Source organism: Tupaia chinensis, unplaced genomic scaffold, assembly GCF_000334495.1.
Source record: "Tupaia chinensis unplaced genomic scaffold, TupChi_1.0 Scaffold000600_1, whole genome shotgun sequence".
Lineage (NCBI taxonomy): Eukaryota > Metazoa > Chordata > Mammalia > Scandentia > Tupaiidae > Tupaia > Tupaia belangeri.
In genome coordinates, this window is record NW_006160117.1 from 6,496,878 (window position 1) to 6,503,103 (window position 6,226).

Below are 6,226 nucleotides of genomic sequence, written 5' to 3' on the forward strand. Positions count from 1 at the left end.
AAATGATGAAGCAGAAGGCTTTCGTAAAGGTAAAAAAGAAAAAAAAACTTTTTACTTAAGGATTAATGAAACAGAATTTGGATGTAATTAAAACAACTGTATAGGGGCCTTTTCTGGTGATGAGAGCATAAAATCTCAAACTGAAAGAAGCTAAGTAGAACAGTTCACTTTTTTGTTTCTTCTACTTAACTATTGCAAGTTCAATTAGGTATACAGTACATTACTATGAAATACTTCAAAATACATACTCTTTTTTTAAAAAAATAAATGGAACTTGGGAACCAGCAGTTAGCGTAATGGCTATGTCGCTGGACTCCCACGTAGTCGACTGCGGTTCACGTCCCGGACCCGGTGGCTTAAAACTCACGCCGGGCGCGTGTGCGTGCGTGCCCAAGATCCCGAGAGGAGAATGGAGGAGAAGGGATTGCGGCGTGACCATCCCCCCTGGGGGGTGATTTCTCGCTTTCTGTCTCTCTGTCTCTCTCTGGCTGGCTGGCGAGCGCACGCACCCTACAGTGAAAATCTCTCCAAAAAATAAATAAATAAATAAAATAAATGGAACTAATAAAAAGATCACAAATCATTAGGTAGGATATTGAAATGACTGTGGGCCAACCTGTGGCCTGGTGTTTATAGGAGCTGGATTTCCCATGGCTGTGTGCATGGTTTGAGTCTCTGATCTGGAAACTTTAAAAACACGTGCCTTCTGGCAAGTGAAAAAAAGAAAGAAGAAAGTAAGAAATGACTGTAGTAATATTTTTTATAACTTTCACTTTTGGTCAGCATAAGTTTCCTTTCTTTATTTTTCCACTTTGAGTAGGATTTTGTTCTGCAGTTTAATGTATCAAGTGAGCATAAAGTTTTTACAACTTAGTAATCTTCAATGTCCAGTCCCTTAAGAAGAGAGGAAACTTACGAAGAAAATGGAAATATGATGTTTACTTAAGAAAACTAATTTCCTTCTTTTGTAATAAGTGACTTCATCTTCATTCTCATCTTCTGCTCCCTGACCCTTTCTTAGTCAACTAGATAATTGTCCTTTTTCAAATACACATTTAGCTGACAGTGATCTCTGAAACGGTGACCCTAGATTTGTTCTTACAATATCTAAATGAGATAACTAACGTGGTGGATATAGAGAATTTCAGAAAAGCTCTATATCTTTATCCTTATCGATCTTCTGTATATTTCAGTATATAACAGTGTAGAGCACTCAAGTTTTGCCATGAAATAACATTTCAATTTTGATACAGTCTGAAAACACAGACTTTCTATCCTTTATTTTGTACTTCTTGAAATTGTCAATAGTTTCCTCCAGGTGACCAGTTGTTTGGGTAGCATCCATTGTAGTGCTCTGTAATTCTGTTTGTGCAGGTGTATATGTCACAGGTGGATGTCAATCAGATGAGATTCGCTGCCGTGTTCCGAATTAACCACTTAGCTTCTTGAGTTCTTGCTGTCAGCCTTGCTTTGAGGTCATTCCTTTTCATTTTTCCGATGACTCCATAAGCTTTCAAAGGTTCAACAACTTTGGCTTCAAGTCTTTCGACCTCTGCTTGCCCATAATTCGGAAGTTGGCAAACTCATTGGCAACATTTTTCAGGCCCTGCTTTAAATTTGGGTCCTCTGTAGAGGCATACACATTAATTTTATTCAACAAGAGGTCTGCTTTGTCTCACACTCTGGCAGTTATCTGCACATAAGCAGCAAAGATCTAGCACAGCTCTCCAAAATGCTTTTCCACATGTGTGACAGCATCTTGCAATTGTCTCAGATGAGCTTCCCAGTGTTCCAGGCTGGATATCCAGGCTAGGGCCTGACAACAAGGGCTCCAAAGCACCCAAGTGCACTCTGGGGCACCCAGGAATCTGACTTCAAATGAGTAGAAAACCTAGATTATTTCTGAAACATCCAGAATTTCAGGATATTTGTTTTTGTTTCTACAACTTTTGTTTTTGTATTGAACTGGGAATGGTCCATGTGGAGTGATAACAAGTATTCTTATCTCATTTGATGCAGGATTGCTGTGGTCTAGAATCTAACAGACTATATCCTGATCCACAACTTACATTTAGTCTTCCAAACAGGATCAGAAGGGTGCCAAATTTACCTATATCTCTTGTGAGAAAACTTTATAGATAAGAGGGGGTGGTCTCCATGGCCTAGTGGTTAAGGTAGTCAGATCCCACAATGGTTGACCATGTAGTTTGAATCCCAGACCCAGTGGCTTGAGAAACTTGCTAGGTGCATGTGCATGCATGCCCAAAATCCAAACAGGAAAAGACATGGAGGAAAAGGGATTGTGGTGTGATCATTCACCATAGAAGGTGCTTTCTCCGCTCTGTCTCTGAGCACATGTGCTCTCTAGCACAAAATAAGTAAATAAATACTTTTTAAAGCTATTTTTTCATTACTAGAGGGTGAGTGCACCAGCTAGAGAGAGAGGAAGAGAAAGAGAGAGAAGGAGAGCGGGAGAAAGCACCTCCTAATGAGACATGGTCATACTGTAATACCTTATCCATTTCTCTATACCATCAGAAATTTGGTCATGTGTGCACATGTACCTGGTGTTTCTCAAACCACTTCAGCCAGGATTCAAGCCACAGTTGGCCATGTCTAATTTAGCTCCCTTAACCACTATGTTACAGGACTGGCAAAGAAAAAAAAAAAAAAAAAAAAAAAGAAAGAAAGAAAGAAAGAAAAGGAAAAGAAAAAAGAAAACTATTTGACACACCATAAAGAGTCACTGCATATCTTTCCATACTTATTGTATCTGTCTTTATAAGTTTATATTGCATAAATAAATTCTTTAAACAGTACTGTATCAGATTATCTTTATATAATTGTTCATGCTCTATAAGTATATGTTGATTGTAGTCAGTTTTACAGTGTGAATAAATAAAAGTTTGGCAGGAAGTTTTCAGGATGGACAAGTACAATATAAAATAGAAATAATCTAAATTATATTTATTGCATGTCAAACTCCAAATTAGCAGCTAAAACTCAAGAAGAGACTTTATTGTAAATATAGACCCTTTCCTGAGTAGATTGGCCTGATGCTCTACAAAAGACAAAAATGTCAACAAAATATCAGACATTATCAACTAGTGTATGGGAAATAAAGAAAAAGTAGAGTATTCAGAAAAACAATGCAAATCTACCAGTTTTAGAACTTTACCTATGTTATAGTGTAAGTAAAACCAACAAGTGAAAAGATACAATATTGTATTCATAGATAACATGATCACTACTTAGGCAAACTAAAAACAGAAAAGCACATGGAGAAATGACTGGAAAGATATTCATTCGAAATGTTAACTGTAAATGTTTGGGAATTGAAAAATTAGAGAATTGGAAGTGATTTTTTTTCTTCAATTTTCTACTTTGCCATTATTCACATTTACTACCATTATAATAAAAAAACAAAATATTTCAAAGGAAAGAAACTTACAAATTAAATTAGAGTCCAGAAAATGATAACTAAAATGAGCAAGAGGGATGGTTCCACAACACGACAGTTATGCAACTTGCACAGGGAGCCAAATCCCACATGGCCAACCACAAATTCAAATCCGAGCTGGCATCTTGGAAAACACACTGGGTGCATGTGTGTGCATGCCCCAAAACCTGATGGGATGGAGAAATAGAATAAAAAGGATTGCAGCATGATCATACTCATTGGGGGAGGGGGTGCTTTCTCCCTCCTTCTCTCTCTCTCTTTTTCTCTCTTTCTCTCTGTCTCCATGAAAAGTGCATATAACTTCTAGAATTTTTTTAAAAATGAATGAGAGACCAGCAGTTAGCATAATGGCTATGTTGCTGGACTCCCATGTATCTGACTGCGGTTCGAGTCCCGGACCCGGTGGCTTAAACACACGCCGGGCGCATGTGCGTGTGTGCCCAAGATCCTGAGAAGAGAATGGAGGAGAAGGGATTATGGCGAGGCTATCCCCCCTGGGGGATGATTTCTCACTTTCTGTCTCTCTGTCTCTCTCTGTCTGTCTGGCGATCACATGTGCCCTATAGCAAAAACCTCTCCAAAAAAAATGTAATGAGCAAGAAAGAAATGAATTAATGTATATGAACAAGCCAAAGAACACAATATGGGAAGACAGAAAGAAGAAAGGGGAACAAATTATATTTATATATAAGCAAATAAAGAGTTATTCATCTTGAATAAAGAGAATTGAAGCTGGAGAGGCAAATTTCTGACAATCAAGAGGCAAAAACAAAGGCCAGATGTTAGTATAGCAGTAAAATGTGATGCTCTGTGAGGCTAACTAATGTGCAAAAATTACGGGTTCACATTCAGAGACTTCCCTCAGTATGCCAGGTATGTATGTGCCTGTGATCTGGGGCTGGCTGAAGATGCAGGGTGGATTACGGAGTCAGGACCCTGATGGGGGGTGCTCTCTCTCTCTCTCTCTCTGTGTGTGTGTGTGTGTGTGTGTGTGTGTGTGTGTGTGAGTATGTCTCACTCTCATTCACAAAAGAAATCACTTTTTAAAAGATGATCTTGTTATTCTCTGTGGTAGACAAAATAATGCGTCCCTCTCCCTTCACCCCAGCAAATATTCACATCCTAATCCCAATATCTATAAATATTTTACTTTACATGGCAGAAGGGATTTTGAAGATGTGACTAAATGAAGGATCTTGACATGAAGACATTATCTTCAATTATCCTGGCAGACCACTGAAATCACAAGAATCTTTATAAAAGGGAATGCAGGAGGTTGAGTGAGAGATGTAGATGTGATGAGGAAGAAGCAGAGGTCAGTGTGGTGCACAGCCTTGAGCCAAGAAGCTGGAAAGGGAAAGGAAACTGATCCTTCCCTAGAGCCTCCAGAAGGAACCCGACCCTACACACCATGCTTTTAGCCAAGTGAGAATGATTTTAGACTTCTGGTATCCTGAACGGTAAGATAATATATTTATGTTGTTTTAAGCCACTAAGCCTGTGATAATTTGTTATGAAGGCAATAACAAATTAACATACTGCCCATTCATAAATTCATCCAGCTCCAGTTACAGCCATCAGCTCATAGTTAGTTCCCTGGTGCAAAAAACACTCTCTGGCAGAAATGCCTCTTTCGTCCATCTGCCTAAATCCTATCTTGTTTTTCAATTTTTTTAAGGAATTATTTTATTTAACTTTATTTATTTTAATTTGACCGGAGAGAGACCGAGTGAGAGAGAGAGAGAGAGAGAGAGAGCGCAGTACCTCCTAGCATGTCTCCTTTTCCACACTTACCACACTTGTACTCATTGATAATCTTATTCCTGTTTGTACCATTTTGCCAAGTTCTTACTTAGTAAGTAGCTTTGTTACTTGTTCCCTAGCTATCTTGTAGGTCTTGCCAGCAATATAATAAACCAACAGAGAATACAGCCTACCTCCTCTGTGTGTGCACCCACATGTGTGTCTTCCCTCCATATGCTTCATACCCAGTGCTCCAACCCCCATATCAAAACAAAACAGAAAGCAAAAAAAAAGCATCAAATAAATGCTTGGCAAAAATGAACCAGTCTCCTCTGTAACAAATTATTTCTCAGTAAGCAAAGAAAAATATTCATGATAATATTTTATTAGAACACACATTTTATTCTACTCCTTTGCCTGCTATAATACACTAAGCTATTTATTCCATTCATGTACCCCTTGAGGAAAAAGTCCTAAGAGCACTTTTTTTCTAGACATAATTGTCATTATTATTATTATTTTGTAGAGATATTTTTGTTATAGGGCATGTGCATTTTCCAGAAACAAGGGAGACAGAGAGACAGAAAGCAAAAAATCACCCTCTGGGGGGATGGTCTTGCCACAAACCCTTCTCCCCCATTCTCCTCTTGGGATCTTGGTCACACATGCACACTTGCCCGACTTGAGTTTCAAGTTGTTAGGTCCAGGACTCAAACTATAGTTGGCTACATGGGAATCCAGCAACGTAGCCATTACATCATCTTCTGCTTGCATCTAGGCAGAATTAATAGATCTGGTTTTCATACTGATGATCTTTCACTTTAAGTACAAGATGCAATATCCACCATGAACCAAATTTATTCATTTAACAAATATTAGTTGGGTGACAACTATGTGCAAGTCATGTTTGAGATGTGGGGAAACATAGTAATAAATCAAAACTTATGTTCTGTAGGGGGAAAGATACACAAATAAATGTAAAAGTAAACAGATTAATGAGTTGACTCTCCCTGGAGTAGAAAA

General features: G+C 38.4%; 1 pseudogene; it reads right to left on the reverse strand.

The window, feature by feature from the left end:
• Positions 1 to 5,296, reverse strand: part of LOC102468793 (protein FAM92A-like) — an 80,143-nt pseudogene extending 74,847 nt beyond the window's left edge.
• Between the last annotated feature and the right edge of the window lie 930 nt (positions 5,297 to 6,226).